The 19005-nt window shown below is 44.5% G+C and overlaps 1 protein-coding gene across 1 annotated transcript in view; it reads right to left on the reverse strand.

Moving 5' to 3' along the window:
• PCMTD1 (protein-L-isoaspartate (D-aspartate) O-methyltransferase domain containing 1) overlaps positions 1-18167 on the reverse strand; it is a 93055-nt gene extending 74888 nt beyond the window's left edge. Inside the window, exon 1 of the mRNA XM_015408370.1 lies at positions 17867-18167. The gene's annotated coding sequence lies outside the window, so the exon portion shown is untranslated. The remainder of the gene's footprint in view (positions 1-17866) is intronic.
• Positions 18168-19005: the final 838 nt, after the last annotated feature.

Raw genomic sequence — 19005 nt, forward strand, 5'->3', positions numbered from 1 at the left:
TATAGGGGCACTATGATATTGGCTGATCTGTTTTCAATACCCTTCCTAATAATCCCCAGCATAGCATTGGCCTTTTTTATTGCAGTCACACACTGTCTCGACATTTTCAGTGAGTTATCTACTACAACTCCAAGATCTCTAACTTGATCAGTCTCTGCCAGTTCAGACCCCATCAATGTGTATTTATATTTAGGATTTTTGGCTCCAATGTGCATCATCTTGCACTTGGACACATTGAACCCCATTTGCCATGTTGACACCCACTTGCCCATCCTTGACAGATCCCTTTGGAGTGCCTCACAATCCTCACTGGTTTTCACCATCCTGAACAACTTCGTATCATCTGCAAATTTAGCCACTTTACTGCTTACTCCCAACTCCAAATCATTAATGAACAAGTTAAAAAGCAGTGGACCAAGTACTGATCCCTGCGGAACCCCACTGCTTACCACACTCCACTGAGAAAATTGCCCATTTATACTCACTTTCTGTTTTCTATGAATAAGCCGGTTTTATCCCATGATTTTTGAGCTTATTTAGGAGCCTTTGATGAGGAACTTTATCAAAAGCTTTCTGGAAGTCAAGGTAAACAATATCTATTGGATCCCCCTTGTCCACACGTTTGTTCACCCCCTCAAAGAACATTAACAGGTTAGTGAGACAAGATCTTCCCTTACAGAACCCATGCCGAGTCTGCCTCAATAGGTTTTGTTCATCTATGTGCCTACTAATTCTTTCCTTAATAATGGTTTCCACCAATTTACCTGGTATCGACGTCAGACTGATTGGCCTGTAATTTCCCGGATCTCCTCTGGAACCCTTTTTAAAGATGGGAGTGACATTAGCTACCTTCCAATCCTCAGGAATGGAGGCAGATTTTAAGGAAAGATTACATATCTTTGTCAGGAGATCTACAAGTTCACATTTGAGTTCTTTCAGAACTCTCGGATGTATGCCATCTGGGCCTGGTGATTTATCAGTTTTTAAGTTGTCTATCAGTTTTAGGACCTCCTCTCTCGTCACCTCAATCTGACTCAGGTCTCTCAACACCCCTCCTGAAATCAGTGGTTCTGGAGTGGGCAAGCACTTCTCATCTTCCACAGTGAAGACGGAGGCAAAAAATGCATTTAGCTTCTCAGCCATTTCCCTATCATCCTTCAATACTCCTTTTACCCCTTGGTCGTCCAAGGGCCCCACTGCCTCCCTGGCTGGTTTCCTGTTTCTAATGTATTTGAAGAAAGTTTTATTGTTGGTTTTTACGTTTTTTGCTATATGCTCCTCATATTCCCTTTTTGCCTGCCTGACCTCAGACTTGCATTTTATTTGCCATAACCTGTGTTCCGTTTTATCAGCCTCACTGTGACTAGCTTTCCACTGCTTAAAGGAATTCTTTTTACTTTTTACAGCCTCCATTACTCTGTTTGTTAACCATGCAGGCTTTTTCCTATACCTGTTTGTGCCTTTCCTAACCTGCGGAATATATATTTTTTGAGCTTCTAGGATCGTAGTTTTAAATAGATCCCAAGCTTCCCCAATTGTTTTGACCCTTTCTACTTTTCCTTTCAGTTTCCTCCCCACGTGTCCCCTCATATCAGAGAAATTACCCCTTTTAAAGTTAAAAATGGTTGTGTGAGTCTTTTTGGCCAATTCTCTATTTGTACAAATGATGAACTCAACAACATTATGATCACTGTTTCCAAGCGGTGCAATCACTTTTACATCTCTCACCAGGTCTTGAGTGTTACTTAGGACCAAATCAAGGATCGCCTCTCCCCTGGTAGGTTCCGTGACCATCTGCTCCATAGCACAGTCATTTAGAGTGTCTAGAAACTCAATCTCTTTTTCCCGACTAGAACACATATTGACCCAATCAATGTGTGGGTAGTTAAAATCACCTATTATTACACAGTGTTTTTGTCTAGTTGCTATCTTTAAGGCATTCATCATTTTATAATCCTCCTCTATCTTTTGATCTGGTGGGCGATAACAAACTCCCAGTGTTAAGTTTCCTTTTGGCCCCCCTATTTCAACCCATAGAACTTCCAGAAGCGAATCCAATTCACTTAGCCTCTCAATCTTTCTAGACTTTATACCCTCTCTGACATACAGAGCTACCCCACCTCCAACCCTTCCCCCCCTATCCTTCCGATATAATATATAACCGGGAATCACTGTGTCCCACTGATTTTCCTCATCCCACCAAGTTTCAGAAATACCCACAATGTCTATTTTTCCCTCCGACACCAAGCACTCCAACTCCCCGATTTTACCTCGGACACTTCTAGCATTTGTATAGAAACAGCTGTAATTTCCCTTACAAGTTAAGCCTGCATCCTTCCTCTTGCTATCTCGAGTCGTTGTCCGGCAGTCCATGTCACCAGCCATGGCCTCTGTGGACAATTTCAATCCACCTCCCTGTAGAAAAGCAACCGGTACCCCCTCACCTCTCTCAGATGAGCCAACCCGAACCAGAGACTTTTCATCTCCTGTCGGCTTTCCCCCAATATTCAGTTTAAAAGCTGCTCTGCCACCTTTTTGATTTTAAGTGCCAGCAGCCTGGTTCCTTCTCGGGACAAGTGGAGACCGTCTCGCCTGTACAGCTCCATATTGTTCCAGAAAGCATCCTGGTGCCTAACAAACTTGAACCATTCCCACCTACACTATCGTCTCATCCACACATTGAGACTCCTGATCTGTGCCTGTCTCTCCAGCCCTGCACGTGGAACAGGTAGCACTTCTGAGAAAGCTACCTTGGAGGTCCTGGACCTAAGTTTCCTGCCCAGCAGCCTAAATTTCTCCTCCAAGACCTCCCAACTGCATTTCCCCACATTGTTGGTGCCGACATGCACCACGACCACTGGCTCCTCCCCAGCACTATCTACCAGCCTATCTAAAACATGCGTAATGTCCGCTACCTTCGCACCAGGCAGGCAAGTTACCATACGGTCAGTACGCGGGTTCGCCACCCAGCTGCCTACCTGCCTAAGGATCGAATCACCAACTACCAAGAGCCCCCCTCCCACCCTGCCCAGGTATGGTTCCTTGGTGTGAAAGGATACCCGCTCACCAGCTGGGGAAGAAGTCCCTTCTGAGGGCACATTCCCCTTATCCTCAGCACGGTGCCCTGTTTCTCCTTGACCCTCATGCTCCCTGACAGCGGCGGGGCTGCCAGATCCCGAGTGGGACATATCTATCAAGTCCCCGAAAGTCTTTTCTGTGTGCCTAACTCTTAGCTAGGCTTATCTTGCATGCTAAACCCATCAAGCAAGCCAGAACTGGCACTCTACTGTCTCTACTTGACTGTTGGAAACTTATTCCCTGAAACTCTTGTTGGTCTCTAATCTGCTACTGGACTCAAATCTAACTGTCCCAGTATCACCAAGTAAGTGTCATGCAAAATGTAGATCTGATGGGTCTCCTCAGTCCACACTGGTCTTCATGCCATTGGTCCATCTACTTCAGCATGGTCTGCTCTGATGCAGGTGATCTCTAGAGATTCAGACAGAGAAGGATCCTTTCCAACACCTGTTTTCTTAGACCTTCTCGTTTAAACCTTTATCCTTTGGCACACAAAGCATGATTTCTCTACCATCAGTCCATCAGTGTCATCACTGTCTACCCAGACTGGCAGTGGTTCTCCAGGGTTTTATGTAGAGGATTTTGCCCATGCCATGCTTTGTTTCTGAGCTGTTGGGCCTGGTTAGGGGGCTTCTCAAGGGTTTCCAGGTCCCCCTAAATTTCTGAAGAACCCCTTCCTAAATCCCACATGGCTCCGCCTCCATAAATAGAGGCAATGGCCTGTGACGTCACTGGCTCCTCCCTATGATGTCACTGGACCTCGGTTCTTTTAAGGACCTAGCACGGCAATGCCTCTGGCCCAACCCCAGCCCCCCCCCCCGGGAAATGGGAAAGTCTACGCCCTTGAGTGCTGTCTTGTCTTGCTCCAGTCCTTGCTTGGCTGATGGGCTTAGCTTGAAAGGTAAGTGTAGCTGATAGTAGAGTGCCAGTTCTGGCTTGGTTGATGGGTTTAGCATGCAAGATAAGCCTAGCTAAGAGCAGAGTGCCTTTTACTGTGCTCAGAGTTCCCTGTGCCACTAGTGGCTGCAGCCAGAACTGCATTAAAAATAAATGGAAATATGTTCGCTGGTTTCTGGGCCGTCCAGCTGACTTGGGCTCCCCAAATTTTGTCCCCCAGTTCCCCTCACTCAGCATCCCTGCCTGGATCCATGCCACAAAAACACTGCGACTAGACTACTGCAGCACACTCTACATTGGTCTCCCGTTGGTTAACTTGGAGAAATCAGCTGGTGCAGAATGCCATAGTTAAGTTATTATCAGAAACTAGCTGGAACATATATATTATGCCAATTCTGCAGTCACCCCACTGGCCTCCCATACTGACCTTTAATATGTAAACTCAGTGATGCAATTGTGTATTATGTATTACAGATTCCCTTGATGTTAATGAAATGCATAGGGAATTTTTTAGGTATTTTAACTGAGTAATAAAATATATTTTACCTGATTTTGCATCATTGGCCTTGGCCTTATTCTGCAATCCCAGTCCTATTACATTGCTCATTCAATGTCTCATCCTATTGACTGCATTGATTTACATTGTGTAATCCACCTTGACTATCAATGAGAAAGGCAGAATATAGATAATATAATATAATAACAATTAGCTAAATGAGGACAGTAGATGAAGAACTGAGCAATTATAGCTTATCCAAATCTTGATTTGTGAGAATTATGGTAGCTGGTTAAATTATGTTTTATTTATGTATAATCTAGTACTGCCCTATTCTTATTTCAATGTCTACCTTAAATGAATTACTTTTATGTTGTAATTTCCTCAAAAATAATATCTGCAAGGAAAGAAGTGCCTTTGGAAAACAGTTTTCCAAAAAGGGGAGGAGAAGAAAATGTAGAATGCTCCATTTGGCCTGGCTAGAAGGAGGTGGGGGGAGACTGAGCAGCCAGTTGGAAACTCCTGGTAAAGCTAAAAAAAGTATTTGCCATTCTGTGAACTTACTATCAAAAGGCAGCATAATATACGAAAACAACATCACTCAAATGAAGCTGCAAAAAATATTTGCTAGTTTTAGGTACTACAGAGGTTTGACACGTGTCAGCAAGATTTGTATACCTAGCCAATTCTAATCAGTGTACTTGCAAATGACTTAAGGTACATTTATGACTAATTACTGGAGAATGGAAAAATGTAAGCAAGGTTATATCTAAAAATAACATATGGCTATATTCTTGACATATGAAACTTTATCCTCTAGCTATGAATTTAACACATTATAAACCTTTATTCTCTTCCCCACTCACAAAAGGCAAGAATCCAAACAACTCTTGCTTCCTCAAAAAAGATAAACATTTTGTCCAAATACATCTGTCTAAAAGTCACTACTATCAGGAGAATAAATAAGTGCAGCAAAGGTGATTTTCAGCACTGGGCTTCAAATGAAGCAAAGTGAAAACAAAGCAATTATATAATCATATTACACTTACTGGCAGAATAGGATCGCTACTGAATTTTCCTACACCAGAAGAACACAACATTATGCTAGTGTAGTTCGTTATGCTAGCATAATATTACTGTTGTGCCAGCCCTACAAACTAGTGGAACTACTATGCCAGTAGAACACAGCCAGCACAAGCTGCAAACGGGGACAAAGCTGGAACACAGCAAAGGATGAGCAATGCTGAGCTGGAATCCTATGAGTCTTCTGCTGAACATATGCTTTCCCCCTCATATACAGGGTCCACTTTGTTGGTAATCTATACAGCTGGAGTTAACCCAAGCATGTATTAGAGGCAGGGGTCGTTTCATAGAAAAAGTGCTAGGGGAACTCATTAGCATAACTCATTAGCATATGCCACACCCCCTGACATCACCGGAAGTGTGTCATAAGGCCACACAGCCTGCCCCCAACGGTCCCGGCCGCCGCCAGCCTTGCAGCTCCACTACTGAGCCCCATGAGGGGCCTGGCGGTGGACCCGCAAGGCCGGCGGGAGTGCAAGGAAGCCCCGCGAAGGCCCTCCCTGGCCCCAGGCAGACAGGGGTGGGGAGAGGCAGGGAGGAAGCAACTCACCCTCCCTCTTCTCCTGCCTCCTCCTGGCTGAATGAGGGCCGGAAGCGGGGCAGCCGGAAGCAGGGGGCGGGGCTTCGTCATGTGCCCCGCCCCCGTACCTTACCCGGAGAACTGCGATCCCCCGCGATCCCCCCCGAAATGACCTCTGATTAGAGGTAAAAGAAGTGCGCACATGGGTCAGGGCACTCACAGAACCACCACCACAGGTGTTTTCATCTGTAACTGTGTAGTTAGTGTTGCTGCATGTAACAGAAAGTGGGGATCCTTATAAAAGGAAGTTCTGCTGATGAGTGACTCTACCAACCACAGATGAGGTAAAGCTCTGCCCTAATCATAGCTTAGATGCTCCTGGATCCTGAATTGTTTGTGGGTGATTAAGAGACACATGAACTACCTGATCACTCTTCAGAGTTATCCACACTTTATAAACATTCGGGTTTGAGTACTGAAATGTGTTGTGCATGGTTTCATTAGGAGAGGGTTTGGAAAAATCAACTAGTTTAAGCACATGGTGTTCATCCAGTACATTTTTGGGGCTGGCCTGCCACACTTAAAACCTCCAAATTGTACAAAATGGACTACCACCTCTGGCGCTGTGTAGTTTGCTGGAACTGCAACGATACAGCACAGAGTGATTGTTGCGCATCGCACATTCCATGGGCAACATCTAACCACAATTATGGTAAACACTGGGAAAGTGCCTTAATACTGAAAGTGCTCATTCAAAGGGCTATCTGTCTAAAGCTTGTCCAAATGGCCCCAATCATGCTATTCAAGAGTATTTTTCCTTCATTACCAGCCTGAAACTCATCATTGGAAGTCCCCATAATGTCTTGTTGATTGCTGACTAAACATGAAGACTCAGAGACATACCTGATAAATGAGTCTTGTGACTGGTAAGAGCAGCTCTGACCAATATAATGTTTTGGGATATTGGAAAGATGTTATGGAAAGGAGAGATTTGGTATCCTAGTAAACAATGAATGAGGAAAACATTAAGTCATGAGTCTGTCTCCACCCTGAAGAGTGAGATCCCACCATGGTAGTGCCCCCACCCAAGGGAAATGTAGAAAAGTCCAGGAGGAAGGCCGGTTTCAGTCATAGCTTTCCTTTTTAGACCACAAGCACCCTACTTTTTTGGGGGAACAAGATGGCCCAGGCTAGCTCAATATCATCAGATCTTAGAAACTAAGCAGGGTCAGCCCTGGTTAGCATTTGGATAGGAGATAACCAAAGAACCCCAGGGTCACTACGCAGAGGCAGGCAATGATCGCCGTAAGGCAGTTGTGACTTGACAGCACTTTCTACCACCATCAGTAACTTTTTTCTGTTTGGAGTCTGTCTACTTTAAGAATGTCTTAAGGCCTCCAAAGGCCTTATCCTCATTCCACCCTCCCCTCCCCCTAATTACAGGAGTGTGAGGGTTGACAGGCCCATAAGCCTGCGAGAGTCCTGTCTCTTCAACCTTCCTGGATCCTATGAAACTGCATCAGCTCACCTGCCAGGAAACCAAGCTAAAACTAGAAGGACAGAAGGGTGGCAATTATTGGTTTAATATCTAGATTGACTACCATGCATTTAAGTTTGCTTTCATGTTACCAAGCTTTTGTTTCAAGCATACTTAAAATGTATAATGATTTATGGTTCATCTCTCCACTGCCAGTATGCCCTTTACTGGAGACTGATTTCAAACAATGCTGTAACCTCCCATTTTATTTGCTCACGCTTATGCAATACTTGTTTATTGGTTTCTATAGTTCATATTATTTTGTGCAGCTATAAACATCCTTCTGATGGTTTTGTATGCATGTCTTTTTCGTATGTATTCCTGTATCATGTATCTAATTCAGATTGCAGTATGCTTTTGTGATTTATTATGCAGTACTGCCTTCCAATAAACCGCTTAATTCATAACAGTAACTCTTTGTAGTGACTCTTCTACAAACAGACGTGTACCCAATGGGGTGATAAGAACTTCTAGGAATAGAGGCCTTTTGCTGAAGGGGAATCAACTAATACATGACAATTAGTTTATTAACCTAGACATGGTGATTATCACAAGTGGAAACCCGTAAAGATTTGCAGGTGGCATTTTACTTCTCTATTCTCCACTACTTCCCCTTTCTCTCCCCTGAAAGCCCTCATACTCTGTCCACGTTTCCTGCTTCCATCTCTCCTTCCCATTCAACAGCCAACCTACCTTTACCTGCCCCTCTGTAAACACAGGCTGTTAGATATCCAATTTCAGCGCCAGACTGAGGCAGCTAGGAAAACTTGCTCTCCAATTCATCAGGAATTATCTCTGACATCTGGCCAGATAACCTCTTATTTTTGCTTTTTAACTGATCCCCATCAAAGAAGGGCATTTATGCTGGCCAGATTTAATGTACTGCCATTGGCCATCTTCTCCGAAAGATGTAAAAAAATCCCCTATGAATTTAGACAATGCCCCTGTAGCCTGGGTGCTATTGAATCCGTTTCCCATGTTCTATTAAACTGTCCATTATACATTAAGATTTGAGAAAAATTTCTGAACTCCCTTCTTTGTACATGGTGTGGCCTCCCTGAGAATGTCAAGGTTCAGCAGTTACTTTCTGGACACAGCTTTCTCATAATCTCTAATGTTGCCTGTCTTCTCCAGTCTACAATTTGATTCAGGGAAGCTAATAACTGATCTACTTCATTTTGGTTGGCCTTACGATAGCTTTGTTACCTTGATGTATTTTTAAAATTTCAGTGTACTTTTATCTTTGACATGCCAATAGAGATTGTCTGCCTGTCTACCTGCCCCTGTTTTCAGCCCCTCCCCCCTTGCAGCCTCTAACTAGGAAAACTATGGCCTAGTTATGTGGTGCTGGCTGCTGGGCATGACCCACTTCCATGGTCAGGAACCTTCAAGAACTTGATGGGAAAGGGATGATTTATGTTCCTTTACCTTCCTTATTGCATCCCCCCCCCCGGCACAATCTATACTGATTTGTAACCATACAGGAGCCACAATTCTAGGAATTATGAACTATTTGGAATTGGAAGTGAGCAGCATAGTAGCCAAGTTTGCAGAGGATACCAAAGTACTCAGGATGCTAAAAACCGAAGTGGATTATGAAGAGCTACAGGAGGATCTATCTAAATTGACTAAGTAGACAACAACATGACCAATGAAGCTCAGTGCTGGTAAGTGTATGGTGATGCACACCAGGGGAAAAAATTAAATATATACTGGTGGGTTCTGAACTGGCTGACAACTGAAAAATCTTTGCGCTGTAATGGATATCTTGATGAAAACGTCAAAATGAGGAAAGGCTGAAGAGCCTGGGACATTTTAGTTCAGAAAAAAAATGGCTATGGGGGACATAATATTTATAAAATTATGCATGGGGTGGAGAAAATGGATAAAGAGCACTTTTTCTCCCTCTACTATATTAGAACTTCGGGTCATCCAATGAAGTTGATCTGCAATAGGTACAGGTCAAACAAAAGAAAATACTTCTTTATTCAACAAGTAATAAAGCTGTGGAATTTACTGTTGAAATGAGGTCACAATGGCCAGAAGCATAAATAGCTTTAAAATAGGGTTGGACAGATTCATGAAGGAGAAGTCCATCAATGGCTACTGACCATGGTGACAAAAGAAAGCCTCCATATACGGAGGCAGCAAACCTTTGAATATCAGTGCTGGGAGGGAGCAGCAGGGGAGGACCTTGTCCTCTATGCCATTTGATGGCTACTGTATGAAATAATATGCTGGATAGATGGAACAGTGGTCTGACCCAGAAGAGTCTACTTATGTTCTTAACCATCTTGCTGGGTTATCAAAAGGGAATGCTGGAAGGAAGGGAACAGAGAAAATCTGGGCCTAAACCATCATGACCACTACTAAAAAGTAGGCTCTGCTCTGTAATACCTACATCTCCATGTTCTTTTCCACTGAACGGCAAACTACTTATGGAGCTTCCTCTTATGAGCTTGATGGCACACTGTACATTCTTCACTCATGCTTGCATAAACCTTATTTACCTCACACAATTGCCAGGCACAGTGCTGCTGGTATCATGTGTGTGAAATGACTTGTCTTGCAGATCTTGAACCCTTCTTCAATGGCTGTTACCTATCAGTTCTACAAGCAGGCTTCCTCTATGTTACTGAGGATAGAGAGACTTATCTTCTCAGTATTTTATCTGGCCAAAGGGTGAACATTTGTAGGATGTTGCTATTTGGGCTGCTTTCTGAAATCTGAACCACTGGTACTTGTGACTGCAGACATCAGCAGCTGTTCTCGTCACCACTGGACTATGGTGCTAGCTGTGCTGGAAGTAATGCTGTGAGCTCTGTACAACGCCCCCTTGTCCCACTCACACAGAGTGCCTATCCCCCTGATGTGCTAACTGAAGTCTTCTACAAAGGGCTGATGTGGAAATATCAATGATGTTATAACTGGACAGAGTAGTTAGGAACTTGTGGGAGCAGCTTCTGTTGTTAAACTGCCTCTTTAACTCCATTACTCTGCCTTTGACAGGCTGGGGAAGCACAGAATCTCAACTTGTTACACCAATGTAAGCTCTAGCATAGAGGAGACATCTTCTTAGATGAGCCTTAAAACAGACTTAAATACACATTCAAAATGTACTGTATTACATTTGATTTAAATTTGAGCAAGTGTGCTATCTTTTCCCCAAGATTGAAAGGGGGCTCTAGGAAAGAACTGATTGAGAAAGGGAACAGTTCAAAGGGGAGGCAAGATGGGTTCTATACCCAATATGAGAGAAAATGGCAAAATTGTTCCTTCTTTGCAACACATTACTCAAATTCCCAACTCAGTCAGATACTCAATAACAAGTACCAAAGATAATAGGTTATGGTGAGTTATCCCCCAAGATGCGGGGTATAGTGATATAAAAGTTTGAAAAAAGACAAATTTAGGGTGGGGGAAAACTATGGTCACCCCATGTGACCCACTGATCTTTGGAATTACTTCCTTTAAATGTGTAGTGTGAGTGCAGTAATGTAAGGAGTGTGATAGAGGGAGACAAGTGTAATGTGACTAGCTGATGACTGAGAGTGTGGGAGGAGGGGTGTCTCTATGAGGTGATTCTGTGTGTGAAGTTTAGAGAGAGCATAGAGAGAGCGGGGTAAAAATGTCTAAATAAATTTTAAAAAATGTGACTATTTATTATGGGAGTTTGAGTCTATTCTGTGTGAATAAGACAAAGAGTTTAGCCTGTGTGGCTATATATATATATGAGAGAGAGAAATTAGACTGAGTGTTTAAGCCTGTCAGAGTGGAGCATTGGAGTTTGAGAGACTGTTTGTGATGCCAAGCTTTGCCAGTTATATTTACAAGTTCCTTTCTTCAGCAACAGTTCAAAAATACCCAGAAACCTATTTTGTTCTTTAATAAATCATTATTTGTTTAAACTTATCCCAGCAATCAGAATAGTCCTTCCTCAGGGCCACATAATCCTCTGAAGTGCACAGACCCTGGGTCATTCTACCAAAAGGGAGAGATTTGGAATTTTTAATTCCTGGTGGCAGCAGAAATCTACCAGGTTTATGTACACAGAGAGTATTTTAAAGGTAAAACCATCTCCCCAATAAGCAGAATGTCACACTTCACCTTGGTCATTTGGCAGTTACATCTCTTCTATTTCTGGAACAGAGTGAAAATTTCCCAAACTAAGCAAATCAGTAATTAAAAAAAAAATCTTATTCTTACTCTTGGTTTTGATTGTATAAGCATGACTTCTTGCCTTTTGCTTTTTGGATTTATTTTATCCGATTCAGCTATGAATGGTTTGTACATTGCTTTTATTACAAACTGCTTCAGAACCATTATGGTTCAAAAGTGTTATATTAAATAAAAGACTGATTTGGGTAATTTAAACAATATTACTGTTGAAAACATAATTCAACAATGATCCAGTGCTATTAGTTTAGGACTAGAAACAAGAAAACAATATTCTTCTGTGTTCTGAGATTTGGTACTTATAATTGTGGAAGTCACTAACAATGCTCTACAATCACAACACAGCAACAGTAGAAGACAGCCCCTACCAATGTTCCCTCTAAGCTGTGTAGTCTTGTGAGCAAAAATTCTATTTTGTGAGCTACTAGCATTAAAGTTGTGAGCGAGTGGTTTGGCTACTACATAAATTAGTTTGTTCTGGAGCCTTCCTTCCTGAGTCAAGACAAAAACGTGTGCGCTGGCAGCTAAAAAGCTGTGAGCTAGCTCACACTGACTCAGCTTAGAGGGAACACTGGCCCCTAATACCATTCCCACTTTTATACCTCCAAACAGAATTTATTCAAGAATTCTACTTCATGGACTCTCTAAAGCTCACTTGACAACTCATCCTTAAATAGTTTTCTGAACCACTGCCACCAGAAAGCCATTCCTAAGACAGGTGCAGCCCAGAAAATACCTAGGCTTGCACCAAAGCAGTTTTGAATACCTTGCAGGATAGAATCAGTGATGATTAGGGTGATAACCTGAATTTCTGCCACTGGAAACTGCTTAGAGAAGACACAAAGAAAAAGCACCGCAGAAGGAAAAAGCCAAAAAGAAAGCTGTATGTAGGGTTGCCAGCTCCGAGTTGGGAAATACCTGGAGATTCTGGGGGTGGAGCTTGAGGATGGCAGGCGTTGGGGAGAGGAGGGACTTCAATGCTGTATAATGCCATAAAGTCCACCTTCAAAGCAGCCATTTTCTACAGGTGAAGTGATCTCTGTCGCCTGGAGATCAGTTGTAATAGCTGGAGGTTAGCAACCCTAGCTGTACAAAGAATTAACCATCTTATCCATCTGATATTTCAATTTATATTCAGCCTAATTCAGGTAATATGCAATGGCTAAGAATGTCAGCTGAAAGTTCCTAGTTCGCATATGGCCACAGACACATACTTAGTAAGCTATCTTAGGCAATGCACTGTTCTTACAGGTATAGGTCCCATCAGCAAAAGAAACCGACAGCCTTGTCCACATGGTTTAAAGTTGTTAAGTATATTCTGTTAAAAACTGAAGAATTAAGATTGTAAAACAGTAGGATTTATTCTGTATGTATTGTATATGATCAAATGTTAAATAAAATAATTTTAAAAATGCCACTCAAAGAAAACTTCAGAAAGAAAAGAAAAGAAACCAACAGCCTTGGCCTATCTTTGTTAGGATTGCAAAGATCAGACACAAAACATTCTACACCTGTAAAATGTTATACATAATTCTGCTGAGTTATTATTCATTTGGAATTAATCCACTAATCACTATAAAATGGGGGGAGAGAATCTGGAAAAAATAAATTCTAGGGGGGAAAAAATCAAACAAAAATATGTATAATGGCACATAAACTGTACTGTTTGAAAAGTCACAAATATACCAAATATCTTAGTTTTTAAAATGCCTGTTAGAGCTACAGCTGACAGCTGTGTTCTAGGTATGGGTCAGACACATCTTTTGTCAGATGGGAAAATAGGAAAAATAAAATATCTGGTAATAGAAACTAACCATATAATAAACAATGTTTTATTTTTGTCTGGGCCTATGTGTAGCCAGGGCCGGCCCTATCACTAGGCCTGCTAGTATCTCGCCTAGGGCGGAGATACTAGCAGGGCTCCAATTCCCCTGCCGCCCCCGCCAAAAGCCCCCACCCTGACCAAAGCCACCCGCTGCTCCTTTCGCTGCCGCTGCAGTAGGGCGGCAGTGCACATGCCACTCTGCGCCCGTGCCAGCTCCTGGGGAGCATTCAGTCGACTGCCCGGAAGGGGGCGTGGAGCCTCCGGAGCCCGCCCACCCTCTTCTTATGTGCAAAATTTCCCCTGGCACAGCGAGTCGAAGCAGACAGGGATGGGGCCGCCGGTGGTGGGGCGCTTGTGGGGCTCGCTGGCGCTGCTGACCAAGCCGGCTGAGTTCAAGCTCTTCTTCCACCGCTGCCCCTTCCAGGGTGGCTTCACCCTCGCCGCTGGCCTGAGTGAGTGCCTGGCCTTCTTGCGTACCTTCCGCTTCTCCAAGGCAGGTAAGTGGCAGCGTGGGGAGAGTTCAAGCTCTTCTTCCGCCGCTGCCCCTTCCAGGGTGGCTTCACCCTCGCCGCTGGCCTGAGCGAGTGCCTGGCCTTCATGCGTACCTTCCGCTTCTCCAAGGCAGGTAAGTGGCAGCATGGGGAGAGGAAAGGTGCTCTGCATGTGCGCAGAGGCTAGTTCGCCCTGGTCTGACTGTGTTGGGGGAGAATGTGGCCCAGGAGGGTCGGGGGGAGGGGTTTTTGGAGGCCCAGGTCAACTCCCCTGCTCCCAGCGGGCGGGTCCCTGTGGAGGGAGGGAGGCTTGCCCCTGCCTGGCCTGCCCAGCACCATTGGCGGTGCCCACTGCCAATCCCTGCCGCTGGGCCACTTCCTGGCTGGGGACCGCGGGAAGGGCTTGGGTCAAGCTGCAGCTCTGGCTCAGAAAGGCCCCCTGGGCGGGCAGGCAGGAGGCGGCGGCGGGGAACAGAGCCCTCTCTCGGCCGGCCCTGCTGCTGGGACCCAGCTGGGAGGTTTCCAGGCCCCACCGGGAGGTTGGCATCTAAGGGGGGCACCACGAGGAGCCTGGCCTAGGGCACAGAAACCCCTCAGGCCGGCCCTGTGTGTAGCATGCCGAAACAAAGAAACAAATCCATAAAGAAAATAAGCACACCTATGATATAGTTGAGGCATATTAATTTGGTTATTCAGTTACACTTTCACTATTGAAGCATTCAACATTCATAATAATAGCTACCTCACCTTATATATTTATACAAAGAAGCAAATCTGACAAAATATAAATGATGGCTTACTATCCAAGAAGTATGTATAGGAAAGGGCTCTTTTAAGTGTCACAGTAACTGTAGATGAAGAAATTTGGTTGCCCTTATTTATTCAATTTATACCCTCATTCTATACTGGTAACTATTTCATTAAGAGTTACACAGCTTAAAATTATTAGAATTAGTACTCTAATCAAAGAGTGCGTCTAAAAGGCTGATAGCTTCCAATTCTGATCTTTCACTTAGAGCTTCATGGGCTCCAAGGTTTGTATGGCATAAAACACTTTTTACTCATTGGTTTATTCCTTCATATTGTATGCACACATTTCAAAACACTTGGTTTATTTCCTATGATGAAGATGATAAGAGTAAGGAAGTGATAAAAAGATATGAGGCAGCATTGCATTTATTTATTTTAAATCATTTATACCCTGTACTCTCAGCCAATATTTGGTTCTCAAGGCAATTGCAAAGATTCTTTTTTTTAAAAAACCTATAAAATAGAGAAATAATCACACTGTTTGAATAATCAGCAGGTTAATAACAGGAACTATAGACCCATTTTAAGGCAGGTAGCAGGTAATAACATCACCATTAGAAGGAAAACAGCAGACACACATATACCCATTTAAAAAATCAAAATGTCCGTGACAAAAGATAGGTTTCAGCATTGTATCAAAATTCAAGACACCTGGCACCAGCTGAATGGATGTGAGGAGGCCTTTACAACTAGCGTGCCAGAACAGCGAAGGTCCTGTCCCCTGCAGATACCCACCTTACTTCACCAAGAGAAGAAAACACAGGAGAACCTCTGAAGAGAATCTCAGCTGGTGGGCAGGCACATAAAGGCAGAAAGTACACAATCCAGTAACAAGTTAGTTCCCAGTCTTCCTGAAATACAGATTTCACACCAGAGTGCCCAAAGTACTATCCGAAACTTCCAACCCACCATGTTGGAGAAGCAACATGCAGACTCCCAGATTTCACCACTGCCACAAATACCTAAAGACATTCCATTTTTCTGCAATATTTGAAATTAACTTTCCAATATCAAATGTTTAAAGGAAGCTGTTCAGTAATCCAGTTAAACCACAGTATTATGAATCTTGAAAAGATTTTCATCAATAGAAAGGTATTGTGTAATATTATTTTAAAATATGTTTTAAATATTTCATTCAATCCTCTGAAAGAGTACATATTTTCAAGCCGTGACTCTTTCAAATATCTTTTAAAAACACCAAAACCTTCTGTTGGGTTTTCACACTTCTAATCTAAACAAACTTAGTCATTGTTCATGCTAACCTATGCTTCATCTTGTGTTACACTATGTACCAACAGTTACAGTATGCCAATGTTAGTGTGGGAAGTAATATGATTAGGGCATACCCACATGATCAGTTCACCTTTGCAGAAAAGTATCTTAAGGACAGTTCTTATGTTCAATAACTTTAGAGTACACATAATCTACTATGCATTGACTAGCATAACCGGCAGCATATATCACAACTGTGCTACATACTTGCATATAGCAAACTCTGTATTATGCACCAAGCCATGACCCATCATCCTCCATACCGCTATAAGGGGCATAGGCATGTTTTTTTAAAATAATCTTGAGACGAGACTGATCACTAGGCCAGGATCACAATGTTCCAATCAACACAGTGAGAGCACAAACTTCAGTCACAAATACGTTAATTCCTCTCTTCCCACAATGTTTCTTTCTTTGCTTTCCCGCTCAAGGTCAAAGAACTAGCACAAGGACCCTGATGCTTTGGCACTGGTAAGATGACAAAGTATAGGGCTGCTTGTCAGGTTTACAAGAAACTCAAAAATGTCAACCCTTCCAGCTGTGAATCTGGCAGCCCCAAAGCTTCTAGGTAAGATGCAAGAAAGAGGCAAGTGATGCAAAAAGACTGATTCCCTCTTCCATATTCCAGTCAAAATAAGGAGCAGATTAAAAGCCAAGCGGCTTTTCTGAAGTCAGCCCTCACCCCCTAACAGAGCTCAGAACCGGCCCTGCAAATCGAAGAAGAAATGTCACAAGTTGTTGTGGGGCCCTTTAAGTTCCTTTAGAAGCAGGACTACCACTAATAAATATGTTGTGGAATAGCTTTTCCATAGGTCAGAACCACTTCGTCAGATGCACGAAAAGAAAGCCTCTTTTTGGTAGTTGAGAGAGGCAAGAGAGGTCCTCTCTGGTAGGTGAGTCCTGGGCGGAGGGGATGGGAGTTAATGAGGTGATTTCTCTCAACTCCCCTCCCCTCCCCCCGTCCCTTCTCACCTTGGAACCCGGAGAGTCGGGCGCTCTCCGTCCCTTTGTTTTAGCTCATTTGGTCTCTTCCTCTTTGGCACCTCCTCATAACGAAGCCAACTGGCAGCCAAAAGGCAGAGGAAGAAAGGAACAGACGGCGGCGACTCACCAAGTTGTTTATCCTTTTATAGTCCCTTCCGCGCAGCAGCCCTCACTCCGAGGGGGCCGCCTCTTTGACAGCTGGGGTTGGGGAGACAGCAAGGCACCCCCCGCCGCCCTTCTCCCTCCCACACGCCCCAGGATAGACTGTTCCCGACAGTTCTCGGGACCCTGACTCAGAGACATAAGCGACGCGGGCTCCTGTCTAGCCGCACTTACTCGGATCCGGTCGCAGGCAGGACACTACGCAGCAAAAGACGGAAAGCCCCTTAACTCCCTGGCGCCCTATTTCCAGTCCCAGCGCAAGGAATCGAACGTTACGACGACTCTGAACTACGGGAGGGAGAGGGGAGCGAGAGGGGCGGCTCGGGACGCGCGGACGATTCGTCTCGCGCCGCTGGGCTTTCAACGGCCTGCAGAAGGCCAACATCCTCAGCTAGCACTTTGCGCTCGAGCGCAGCCGCGCGACTACTCCGCCGCCGCCACCACCATAAGTGCGCCGGGCCTCCAACCCTCCCCTCCTCCACCTCAGCCACTGCCCTCCTGACTCTCACCACCTCCCTCCCCGTCAGATACTTACCCTTCCGCGCAGTGTTCTCTGACTCTCGCAGGCTACCGGGTGGGGGTGGGAGGCTGCGGATGAAGTTCGCAAGAGAGACGGGTTATTTTTTTAAAAAAATAAAGGGTGCAGGGGAACCGACGCGGAGCAAGATCTGTCACCGGTTCCACTTGTTTCCAGTGTTGGCCACTGGGCGAAACGGGAGGGGGAGAGGGAGGAGGGGGGAAGGTAACAAGAACCTCCCCCTTCAACGTTAGCCGTCCCCGTCCCGCCTTCACACACTACCGCTGGCTGCGACTGTTTGTGTTGAAGTGCGAGACGCTACAGGGCTAAGGGGAGGGAACGGAGCCAAACAGCTGAGAGGATGTAAACACTGGGGTCACGTGACCGCACCGCCACCGGGAGAGGGGGAGAAAACTCCGCCTTTCTCTCTTCAGACGAGACGCGGTTTGTTGGTTCTAGGCAGCCTGCTAGAGATTCCGCCCCGCAACCCACAAGCCAATGGGAAGGTAAGGAGGCGGCGTCAAAAACCGTTGTCGTCAAACTTTTGTAGCCAATGGTGGTTTCAGAATCGGAGTCATCGCTTTTGGCTGCTAAATTGCGTTGTGTTGCTTTTCGTCAGAGTTGTTAATTGTGAGCCAAGAGTAAGGCTTTGGCTGAAGCCGAAACTTTTTGAACCGTCCGCTCATTTCCATCCTTAGGTATAATGCTAACTTCAAAGATTTTAGTAAATAGTTCTCATTCATACTTTATTGTCAAAACAATCATCCGGTTTTCTTGCCATGTCGCTTGTGCTTCTCTAGCGCAGTTGTCTTCAAACCGTAAATCGAGATTAGTTGCAAAGTCCCATAGAGCTGCTGCCTTTTGTAAAGACCTGTTGCATATAGAGAGCAACGTCCTGCGTCGCTTTGCAGTCATGATGAAAGGAGAAGCGCGACAGTGAGACAAAGTCACTCCGCGGTGAAGGTTTCCTTGAGTGTAAATCTTAGTTTGTGCCTCATGACGGTGCACCTGGTGGTGTTTCTGGCCCCAGCTTTTTTGTTATGCTACTCATAGTCCTGGCCATGGCTCTGGTGAGGTCATAATTCAGGGTGGCATATGTGGTACTTCTTGCCCTTGATGTACAGAAAATAATCCTGTCTTGAGTGTGTGTGTTTCCC

The sequence above is a fragment of the Gekko japonicus genome, unplaced genomic scaffold, assembly GCF_001447785.1.
Source record: "Gekko japonicus isolate JY-2015 unplaced genomic scaffold, Gekko_japonicus_V1.1 scaffold504, whole genome shotgun sequence".
Taxonomy (NCBI): Eukaryota; Metazoa; Chordata; class Lepidosauria; order Squamata; family Gekkonidae; genus Gekko; species Gekko japonicus.